Genomic DNA, 12,345 nt, shown 5'->3' on the forward strand with positions numbered 1-12,345 from the left:
TTCTAAAGTATTTCATAAATAAAATAAAACAACAAACTAATAATTTCCATAAATAATTTTTTTTTTTAATTAGAAGTTGTGAAAACAGCATATCTACAAGCTCACAATGTGGCGTGAAGTGACGCGTTGTGAGCTTGTAGATCTGCTATTTTCACTAGTTTGGATCCCGAGCAAACATCTAATTTCTGTTTTGGGTCTTGAGCTAAAAAGGTTTGGGAAACACTGCTGTAGCTGATGTACGGCGGAACCTCCTTTCTTCTTAGTATGTTAGTATCGGTGTAAAAAGTGGCTATAGACTGACGTAAGACAGCTCAGACTGAGTTGAATGTGTGTGGATATATTATACTGTCATGATTTGGTTGTTTTGTGGTATATGTTGTGCCATTATAAATGTATATGTTGGTGTCAATCCAATGTCAGCTTGTACCGACTATAACTTGCATGTCTGCGACTGGCTAAGTGCGATACATCCAATAAGCCAGTGGTATTGCTCTGCGATTCAAAATTATAAATAAATTACGCAGTTGTCATTGACCAATTTGGCTGATTGTGATTGGTGGAGTATATGTGAGGTGCCGCGCTATGAGCTGGTATATCTGCTATGCGCCCCTACCCCTACACGCACACACACACGCACACGCACACACACACACACACACACACACACACACACACACACACACACACACACACACACACACACACACACACACACACACACACACACACAGACCTGATTTCAGCAGTTAGAGTTCCGTGCAATTAAGCATTTTTGCCCTTTTCGTTGTACATTTATGATCCCATCATTATGATACATTGATGTAGCAGTTCATTTAAGTTGACGTTATAGGTCAAGCAACACACAGAGTAATTAATGTATGCACTTGTCAACAGGAGCTTACATTCATATAAGTGAATTAATGAGGTGATGTGCACCAGTGACCCCAAAGCATATCCTCACTGTCGGGCAGAAACTCATATCTCCATATTTCAACTTTTGCCCCGCAATGTTATACAAGAGTGTCGAGCAAAAGTAGTGAAAATAATTATTAATCATTGTGAGCTTGTAGATCAGCTATTTTCTTAATTTCTGAACGTTTTCGTTCCATTTCTTTGAAAGTAGCCGTTTTGGACATACCAGTGGTGTAAAGTACATTTACTCAAGTATTGTAATTTTGAGGATTTTTTGTGTTTCCAATTTGAAATACTTTTACTTCTACTCCACTACATTTCAGAGGCAAATGTACTTTTTACTCCACTACAATTATTTGAAAACAAGTTACTTTGTAGATTTTGATTATTATTACAAAATATACATTTACCACTTCAGCCCTATCGGCCATTTGAAAATAGCCGATCTACAAGCTCACAATGCGTCCCCGATGCGACTCATTGTGAGCTTGTAGATCTGCTATTTTTAAAAGATTGTTATACATTTGAAAACTTGTGAAATGGGACATTCTGCATAATGAGTACTTTTACTTCAAGTACATTTTGATGCCAAAACTTGTGTACTTTTACTCAAGTACATTTTGACTTTTACTTGTAACGGAGTAATTCTACATTGCAGTATTGATACTTTTACTTAAGTAAAACATGCAAGTACTTTTTCCACCACTGGGACATGCAAGGTTTCCTCTGGACAGCGACAGGGTTTCTGTACACGCTGAGTGTAATAATGACAGATGATGTTGTGTTAAGTTTTGCCTGATCATTCTCAGTCTCTAGGGAGTGTCACTCCTCTCTGTTTGGTTTAGTGCTTCTGTGAAAAAAAGAGTTTGACAGGAAATAACGGTGGCTTTCATTAATCATTTAATGACGAATCATTATACAGCCGGCAATCCGGAACTTATTGTAATGAATGAAATGCTATTTGAGACAAAATATGATAGAGTATGTTAATGCAATTATGACTAGTACATCTGCAGTGGTTGGAGGTGGTCTCCTTGCTCTTCTATTGAGACATTTAAACCGCTGGAGGTATTTTCCTCTAGGATTAGTGGTAGAATTTTGGTCTCTTATGACCCAGGTTCAAATTTGAACCTGGGTAGGGCATAAAAGTTACAACGCCTCGCATCTGTGAAGTGTTGTGAGCTTGCATATCGGCTATTTTCGGTGCGCAACATTGTCATACGACAAAATATATAATTGAGCTTAAAATGGGTTCCGAATCTTTGGTCTGAACTAGATTTTAAAGGTAGTATAAGTGATATATATTTTTTGAAAGGTAAAAGCTTTATATCGTGTCTGTTGGGTGTAAACCTCACATCTCCAAAACTGTTAACTTTTCACCATTCAAATTCAAAAGCATCAAAAGTATCAGATCTGCAACCTCGAAACGCGGCGCAAAGCTTTTGAAGTAACTATAGTATAGTTTAAAGCTCTCTATTCTGACTGTAATCATTGCCGTAGCGTGTTCGTTCAATAACAGCAGTAAGTGAGTAAATGTACTTAGCTGTGTGACACAGTGAGTTGGGGGGGGGGGGTTGGTTGGGGGGGGGGTGGGGGTTGGACGACAGAGGAACATGCTTTACGGAGACAGTTCATTTGTTGTGCCACAGTGTTGAGTGTGGTTGTGGATGTCGGCTGGCCTGAGGCCCCGATCGGCAGGTAGATAACCAAGATGTAAGACACAGCCTTATCTCTGCTGCTGTTTGCGTCGCACGCACGCACGCACACACACACACACACACACGCACCTCTGTCATCTCCTCCATGCTTTGGTAATCCATTTTTTTCATCCACCCTTCCCCGTCACCTGTCTTTTACTTTACATACCTGTAGGCCTGTACATAGCACTCTCCCTCTGTCTGTCTGTCTGTCTGTCTGTCTGCCCGTTTCCCTTCATTTCTTTGGGTCTCTCTCTCATTGTATACAATTAGTGGGGGTCCCTGCTTCGTCATTCTCTCTGAGCTAAAGGGGTTCTTGGCCTGAAAAACGTTGAAGACCCCTGAGCCCTTAGTCTTACTCTTATTTTGATATTCATGTGCTATAATGTATTATTGCTTGTGTGTGTGTGTGTGTGTGTGTGTGTGTGTGTGTGTGTGTGTGTGTGTGTGTGTGTGTGTGCGTGTGCGTGTGCGTGTGAGTGTGTGTGTGTGTGTGTGTGTGTGTGTGTGTGTGCGTGCATGTGTCCGTCCATGTGTCTGTGTGTGTTAGTTGTTTGATGTGTGTGTGTGTGTGTAATTTACTTCTGTTGAAAGGATGTAATCAGCTGTAATCACGCTGATTATGATCATTGTCACATTCATAATTGCATATTTGGACAAGTGGACGTTTTTTCTCTCGCTGTCTCTGAGCCGATGTGGGAGTGATTGTTTGCTGTCTCTGCGGAGCAAGTGATTTTCTCAGTTTTTTTCCTATCAATTTACAATTATGGCATTTAGCAGATGTTCGTATCCAGAGCGAATTACAAGGCACAATATCAGTACATGGCATGAACCATAGTAACTGGTGCCATAAATAGAGTGCCAAGAAAATAAGTACAATAAGCAGGATGGCAGGTAAACATCAAGCCTTTAGAAACTGTCTAAACGACATGCTTCGCAAATAACATACTGAGCAGAACATAACATGACACATGACATTTTACTTTACTTTAATTTAGTTGTTTATTTAGACAAGACAATGCACGTTAATGAGCATTCAATACATGAACGTGAATTCAATCAACTGAACATGATTCTCACGTAAACATACCGGATTTAGCTAGAAGCTCATTTCCATCCGTAGTCCCCACACATAAAAACACCACATTAACACAGTGGTGTAAAGTAACAAAGTACATTTACTCAAGTACTGTACTTGGGAAGTACGCGGGAAGCGACACGTTTTAAGCTTTTTTTTTGCTTTTTTATTTGAATCCTGAAATGTCAGTTTTGGGTTGGGTTGAGGTTCATGGTTGTACTTTATTGTTACGTCATGTGCACAGGTACATAAGAACTAAACCTCCTTTTGTTCGGCTTCCTCCAATGCGGCAGCATAGGTAATAATAATGGGGAGGAAAAAGAAAAAGAAAGAGAGAAAAAACAGAGCAGTAAAAGAGTTTTATACTAATAGGATAATAAAAACAGATCAGCGTAGGCACGCTGGCATTGGCAAATTATATTCACAATCAGGGTTGATAGAAGGCAGAGTTAGGAGGTGAGGTGGAGTATGAAGAGGTGAGTTTTCAGCAGTGGTGGAAGAAGTACTCAGATATTTTGCTTAAGTAAAAGTAGCAATACCGCAATGTAGCAATACTCTGTTACAAGTAAAAGGCCAAGTAAAAAAATAGTTGACAAGCTCACAACGCGTAGCGGAAATATTCCAGTTAAGTAAAAGTACCTCAAAATTGTACTTAAGTACGGTACTTGAGTAAACGTACTTAGTTACTTTACACCACTGGGAATGAGCAGTGTTAGGAGGCGAGGTGGAGTATGAAGAGATGGGTTTTCAGAGTGCAGCAGAAAATGGATTGCCTCGTAGGCCATCACCAGTGTTTTGCATCGGATGAGGGCAGAAACTGGAAGCCAATGAAGGGATTTTTTTTTTTCTGAAGTTGGACGCGGGTCATTCCACTACAAAGCTGGTACAATCCTCCTCTTTCTCTCAGATCTGTTGCCTCTCATGACTGTTTCAGGACTTTCAGGATCTCGAAACAACCTGTTCATGCGTTTAAACTGTTTGCACTTATGTTGATTTCTGACTTTGATTCAGGTCATTGTACTGAACTAAAAAATAGAAAATTTGTTGAGGGCTGGGGGTGTGGGTGGGAGAGGGTGAGCAAGCTAACTGTATTTGTACGTGCGTGTGCGTGTGTGTGCGTGTGTGCGTGTATGTAATGTTTTATTTATATATGACCCCCTCTCAAACGAGATGCTGCATCTCAAGGATTCTGACCAAACTCTGAATGCAGAAGGCTGCACCACCTCCCTTTTGGGAGGCTGAACAACTGGCGTGCCGTGGCTTTCTGGGCCAGTTGAAGGGGTTTGAGTGAGCAGCATGCCGGCTTGTATTCAATTTAGTTTAGTGTACAGCAGTGTGTGTTTTCGGGGGGTTGTTTTGTTTGGTTGCGGCCAGAAAGCGCGTGCTGGTTGGCGTGTTATTGATATTGCGCCTGTTTTGACCTTGTTCCGTGGAGGAGCGCAGTGGGAGAAGCTGTGGATCACTGCAGCTTTAAATCTGCTGCTCGGATGAGTAAAGTGATGGAGACAGGTGTTGTTGTGTAGTAATACTAGGGCTCTCCATGACTCAGTATTTATCTAGTCGAATCAGAGTCGGGAGTTTAATGCTACTCGTCGACAAATCGATGATTCGTTTTTATATAGAAAATAGGTCTTTATGACCTTATATTGGAGGCTACAATTGCAAGTGTTTCAGAAACTTTAAGTGCTGATTTAGAGCACAATAGGCTACATAGTGAAGTGCAACAGAGCCAATATTTTTGGAACATTTAAAATCAATGAATCCGTTAATTACAAGACGGCAGACTGCTTATTTTAATTGACAACAATTCTGTGTAGGACTGCATAAAGTTCGGAGCACAACGCTACTGTATCAACGAGGTATGTTGCAGATCTAGTAGTCGCTCGTGCAAGACAAAATAAATAGCAGTAAATAGAAAAGACCAAAATGTTGTGTATCTGATAATTGCACAGTCAACTTGTTATCAGAGCTACAGTTGTGTGGACGTCTCTTTACCGCAGCGCCACTTTTAGCCTGCATTAAATTAACCAGTCCACTCACCTAATGCTGCGGAGGTTCAAAGAGTTTAATACAATTCCAAACGGTACATTGTTTAAGTCACAGGAGCATGGTTTTCATATCATAAATATGAACTTTAGCCAAAATCTTGCGTGTAATCCACGCGATCTCTTGTTACGTAATGAAAAGCGTCATAGCAGCAACAGAAGAAGTATTTCCTCTCAAAACGGCGGATTTCAAAATAAGAGCCTACCGTACTATGATTAGTCAACTGGTTTTATTTTTAAGTCTAGTTACAGGAAATAGATGGACTAAATTAGAAGTACAGTACATGCCACATCAGAGCTCCGCACTTTATAATAGAGTGTTTCCTCTGCTGAAAAAACACAGGGGAGAAGCCAAGAGGAGACATACAGTACAGGGAATAGTGGTGTCGCCATCATGACATTGTTGTTGTCAAATTAATTGTCATACAAATACTGTAATTGTGGTTAATCATTTAATTGTGCTTGTGGCATTATACGTTATACATATCAATTGCGTTGTTCCCGAGTTGGCCCGTAAAATAATTGCACTTAGCTTGTGCTCAGGCAGTTATGTAATAATTGTGACAGGCCTATAGCAGGGACAGAGTGAGCAAGATGGTGAGAGGACAAAAAGACAGCAGGGGGTGCCCGCTGGTCTAGCGGTCCGGGCGCATACCACATAGGCTGGTATTCCAGTCTGACAGTGTGTCACGGGTTCGACCCCCGGCCTTTGCTGCGTGTCACCCCCCCATATCTCTCCCCATTTCCTGTCAGCCTCCTGTCCTCTCAAATAAAGGCAGAAAAAGCCCCCAAAAATATCTTTAAGAAATTAAAAAAGAGACACAGCAGAGACAGGAAGACCCTGACATGGTGAAAAAATTGTCGCTGTCAGTTGGAAAGAGAAGAAGAAAAACAACAGTTAGAAAGAGCAGATGGTGTTAAACTTTGCTGGTAGAGCAGAAGAAGAATGAGAGACACTGATGAAGAGCCAGTGGTGGCGGACAATGTTTTTTTGAAGCCCCTGTTCTCTAAAGAAAACATACATACATGATACATAACAATGGTGTCTCTCAGGCCAAGAGAGGAGCACGATGTGGCAACGTCCTCCTGCAACAGGAGGAGCACTTAGTCTGAGACTAAAGGAGGAGGAGGAGGGCTCACACTGTCTCACACTGTCTGCTGGATCACAGCGAGGCAAAGGGTATTAACCACTTCAACCCTATATGGTTGACAGGAGTCCCTCAGTTATTTTATTGTGGGAAAGCTTTTGCTGAAAATAGCTGCGACACATTGTTAGGTTGTCTATTTTCTGCTTAAGTGGTAGAATAAAACATTACTACAAACATCAACAACATTTTTTCTTAAGTTGTAGGGAAATAAAACAATTCTACATGAAACCTAGCTTCCCTATTCTGGGCATGTCAAGCATTGCATTGTGACACCTTGTGAGCTTGTAGATCAGCCATTTGAGAAAGAGATTTGGTGTAGAGGTAAAACACAGTGTGTGTGTGTGTGTGTGTGTGTGTGTGTGTGTGTGTGTGTGTGTGTGTGTGTGTGTGTGTGTGTGTGTGTGTGTGTGTGTGTGTGTGTGTGTGTGTGTGTGTGTGTGTGTGTGTGTGTGTGTGTGTGTGTGTGTCTGACAAATTGTAAAACTAGTGTCAAAAAAACAATTGTGGAACTTGTAACTCTAAACTAAAGGTGGACTCAAATCACATAGTTGTTATTGATGGATTTGAAAAAACTATCCGGTGCCTGCTGGCAGCATGCACAACACGTTTGCCTCTGATTGGTTTAGAAGTTTTCGAGATGAGTTCCGAAAACTTTTTTTAGCAAAAGCTTTCCCCACAATAACAGAAAACAGAAAATACCCAAGTATAGAGCCCTGAGGGACTCCGGTCAACCTAGGGTTTAAGTGGTTAACATAAATTGAGCCAGAGACCAAGAAGGAGCTGGAGGGTCCTCTGACTAATGAGGAAGTGTACAGGGCACCGCACTATGTGTGGTGTGTTAGTGGGGGGACCCCTGGGATTGATGGACTCCCCAGCACTGTTTTATTAGGCTTTTTGGACTGAACTGAGGGAAGATGTTTTAGAAGTCTTCACTTAGAGCTTTAATTGCTTGTTTCTGCCTCAGAGCTGCTAGGAGAGCACTTCTGACTCGGTTGCCAAAAGCGGGCAATCTTCAAGAAATAAAGAACTAGCGGCTGGTCTGTGTCTGCTATGCATGGACCATAAACTTCTACCTAAAGTCCTGGCTAATAGGCTGAAGAAGGGGATATGGACCAGGTCATCCATCCAACCCAAGTCTATTGTGTGCACGGCAGGCCCGTTGGGTTTGAGATCTTTTGGAAGTCTCGGAGTCTTGGAGTTTTTACGATGATGGTGTGGTGTCTTTAGACCAGGAAAGGGCGTTTGAACAGCTGAGCCTCTAATGCATTTTTTGCTATAGAGGTGGGGTCTTTGAGGGGGTTCCAGGGGGTCCCCAGCCAAATGATTGATTGTTAGGAACCAAATGGACACTTACAGGTCTGTAACTCCGAGAGTGTACAAATGTTTGCACGCTCGCAAAGATTTTTTTACATTTTTTTACAATGTAAACTGGGGTCCAGGGGATTGGCGATCCTTGGAATTAAAAAGGTTGACAATCAATGCTATGGCCGTAAAAATATTCTCTTATGGGGGTCCCTGGCATATCTTTTCAAATGGGGTCCACGGGCTAATACTATATGTATCCATTCGGGGGTCCTTGACATGAAAAAGTTTGAGAACCTTGACATGAAAAAGTCTGAGAACCACCGCTCTAACGCACACGGGGCAAAGAAGTGGCAGGTGTTGAACTTGGGTGCATTTCGCCTTTCCGACATATCGCCTTTCCGACGTTAACGAACCCTATACCTAACCCTAACCCTAACCCTAACTGCACGCGGAAACCACTAGTCGGAGTGGCGAGATGTCGGAATGGAAGGAGCACCCCGTTGAACTTAGTAGTAGGACAGGCCAAACTGTCCATTTATAAATCGAGGGAAAAAATCTAAACTGTTTCAGGCGAGGCTGCCGTCTATTTTTAAGTCATTGGTAAATGGCAGTCAGAGTGGGCTTTAGATTCTATTCATCCAAGAATAATGTTGTTGATTTTCTGTCTCCCTTGGTGATTCAATGAGCTTCTCTGTTTCTGTTGTCGAGCTTTATGTCTGTGTTTCTACCAGACACTTAAATCCTTTTTTATCTATGTTTAATCTGGTGCTTATGTTGAGATTGTCCTTATTTATTGACAAGTAAAGGTGTTGTTAACTTCAATTTCAATTCTCATCTTTCTAGCTAGACTTGAAATAAAGTGTTCATTGTTGTAAAGCAAGCTTTGATGAAAATCTCTCTCTCTCTCTCTCTCTCTCTCTCTCTCTCTCTCTCTCTCTCTCTCTCTCTCTCTCTCTCTCTCTCGCTTTCCTCTCCTCTCAGTAGCAAGGAAATTGAAATGGAGACGCCACATGAGAAGTATTCTCTCCCTCACACTCTCTCGCTCTTCGTCCACCTTCTTCCCCCTCTCTTTAACCCATTCAATCCGGGAACGCATTCGTGTCATTTTAAGATTTCTTTGTCCATTCAAAAATAGCAGATCTACAAGCTCACATGAGCTTGTAGATCTGCTATTTTTGAAAAATCTTGAAAATGTGTGCAACTCTTTGAATATTTATATTTTTTAAAGCGAACATTTGTAACTAAAATCTTTGCTTCATGGGGGTCCCTGAAATAAAACGTTTTGAGATGGGGGTCCGCGGCCAAATACATATCTAAAGATGTTTTCTATATCCTAACAGTATGTTGCTATATCAGTGGTGCTCCGACCTTTCCATGTCAAGGACCAGCCAAAATTATATGTATTTGGCCACGGACCCCCATCTCAAAATATGTTGTTCCAGGGACCCCCAGAAGCACAGATCGGAGTTACAAAATCAAAGATTTGCACACATTTTCCACAATTAGAAAAAATCACCCCCAGTGTGAAGTGGGCGGTGTGGTCATCACAGTGATGGAAGCTCACTTTAAAAAAAACATTTTTTTTAAAGTGCATAGTCCTATTTATAGGTTATTAATTTCATCATGTGTCTCGCTAGCCAATCACAGTGCTGAATAGAGTCAGCTAATAGAGTCAGCCAATCACAGTACAGTTAGGGGTGTACTAATGTAGGGGTGTACTAATATATGAGCCAATCACAGTACAGCGAAGGGTGTACTAATGAGGTGTCCCAACCCCACTTATAGGGGCGGCTACACCGCCCCAAAAAAGATAGTAGATCTACAAGCTCATAGCGCTGCACTCGGTGCCGCGCTATGAGCTTGTAGATATTTTTGAATAGCCAAAGAAATCTTAAAATGACACAGATGCGTTCCCAGTCTTTATGGATTAACCCCCCCCCCACCTCTCTCTCTCTCTCTCTCTCTCTCTCTCTCTCTCTCTCTCTCTCTCTCTCTCTCTCTCTGTGTGAATGTAGACACTGTGTGGGTGTGTTGAGTGAGTGACTCTCCATATAGTGAGTGACTCTTCTAACTCTTCTATCTTCTATATCGTTGCTGTCGGGCAGAAACCTCTTATCTCCATATTCTGACTTTCTGTGTTTTTTCGTAAATTAACGCCCTACTTTATCATACTGCACTGACACACAAAAGTATCAGAAGTAGCAGTTGTGCAAGCTGGAAACGTGGCGCGAAGCGACGTGTTTCCAGCTTGTAGATCTGATACTTTTGCTATTTTTTTCCTGAATCCTGAAAAGTAACAGTTTTGGAGGTTTCCACCCGACAGAGACGGTATTCTTTTTTGGGTAGGTTTATTTTTCTCTTTTCTTTTTGTTTTCAAGGTCATCCAGCATTTGCTGGTTGGTATTTGGGGGTTCTTAATCTCTCAAGAACAGATTCTGCTCTGCGTTTGACTCTTTCGGGGGGGTTTGTCATATCGCGTACGCACTGGCCTACAAGTGGGCGTGCCTTCAGATCAGGAAGCAGGCCGCGCTTTACCCAATCAAATGTAGTGGGCGGGATTTACGTGTCCGCCCATCCTTCCCCACTCGAAACAAACCGAAACTCATTGAACAATAGCGTCCTCGGAGCAGACAAAACCACAGAAAGATATTCACATTTTAACTTGCTCTTTCATCATAGAAACAAGTGGGCTTATAACCAAAACCATCCATGTTCTCTGGGAGAAGTGGTGTTAGTGTTCCGTGTAGAAATATTGTTAGTGGGAATGAAAACATAGTCGCACCACCGGAAGTGATGCGCTGAAGGCAGACCAAAACCCCGGTTTCCTTGCGTACGGGTGCTACGTCAACTTCCTCCCAGAGCCAACTGAGATAGTATAAAACAGCAGAGGGCGCTGTTTTTCCTTTTCATTTGGCGATGGGTTCCCAGATTGGGGGGTTCTTGACATGAAAAAGTTTGTGAAGCACTTCCTTACACTGTGAAGCAGTATAGAGTAGGGGTGTGCCGATACACTAATTTCACGAAACGATACGATACGATATTTGGCTCACAACTTCGATACGATTTCGATACGATACGATACGCACTTTTTTTATTATGAAAATATATGGAGGAGAAAAAAAGAAAATGCAAACAAATAATTCTGTTTTTGCATTATTCAGACATGCAAACTTGTAGCTTTTCAGCTACAATAGCCGTTTTGAATCCAAATAGTATGACACCTGACCCGAAAAAAAAACATGTTGTCACTCTTTTCACTTCGGGGCCGTTTGCATGCCTGATTATTATGATTGTAAAAAAAAAAAAAAAAAAAAAAATTCAAAAACAATATTTTTTTTTCCAAAACGATACATATCGTCGCGAAAACGTATCGCGATATATCGCGGGACGATATATCGGCACACCCCTAGTATAGAGTATACAAAATGTCAGTGATTGGAGAAGTACTCGCATGTTTTACTTAAGTAAAAGTATCAATACTGCAATGTAGATATACTCTGTTACAAGTAGAAGTGCCGTATTCAAAATGTTCATTGTGCAAAATGTCACGTTCAAAATGTATAAAAAAATCAAATCTGCTATTTTCAAATGGCCGAAATATATATACAGCGGTGGTGAGGTGGTTAGTGTGTTTTGTAATTATACTGTATGTTAATATTTTACTCTGAGATGTATGGGGTAGAAGTAAAAGTATTTTAAATTGTAAATACTAAAGAAAGTAAAACAATACTTCAAAAGTGTACTTAAGTACAGTAGTTGAGTACATGCACTTGGTTACTTTACACCACTGCAACAATTACCAAGAGGACAAGGAGCTGTTTTCTCCTTTTGCCAAGGTCTGCCCAATGTCTCCAGTGAATCCAATGCTGACCTCGAGAAGCCTTGTAGAGGCCTTGTTAAAACCTCTGATTTACTTTTATTGGAAAAGACTGGAGCCAACACTCTCATTGTATTGGCTTTTAGAGGAGCCAATCATCAATGGAGGCCACAGGCCAGGCTGGATAACCACCCATCGTGCACTATAGGGACGGTTACACTTGGGTACCGAGTTACACTTGGGTTGCGCATCGCGTCGCACACCTGAAAATAGACGATCTAGAACAACGGTTCTCAAACTTGTAAATGTTAAGGTTTCCCCTTAACTCTGACAGTGTACAAAT

The 12,345-nt window shown here is 41.5% G+C and overlaps 1 protein-coding gene across 1 annotated transcript in view; it reads left to right on the forward strand.

Annotated features, from left to right (window-relative positions):
* The window catches only part of LOC311044407 (transmembrane protein 132D), a gene marked incomplete at both ends in the record, with an annotated part of 261,852 nt that overhangs the window by 182,625 nt on the left and 66,882 nt on the right, over nucleotides 1-12,345 (forward strand). The window lies entirely within an intron of this gene.

Source organism: Gymnoscopelus microlampas (genome assembly GCF_963454915.1).
Source record: "Gymnoscopelus microlampas genome assembly, chromosome: 4".
NCBI classification, from domain to species: domain Eukaryota; kingdom Metazoa; phylum Chordata; class Actinopteri; order Myctophiformes; family Myctophidae; genus Gymnoscopelus; species Gymnoscopelus microlampas.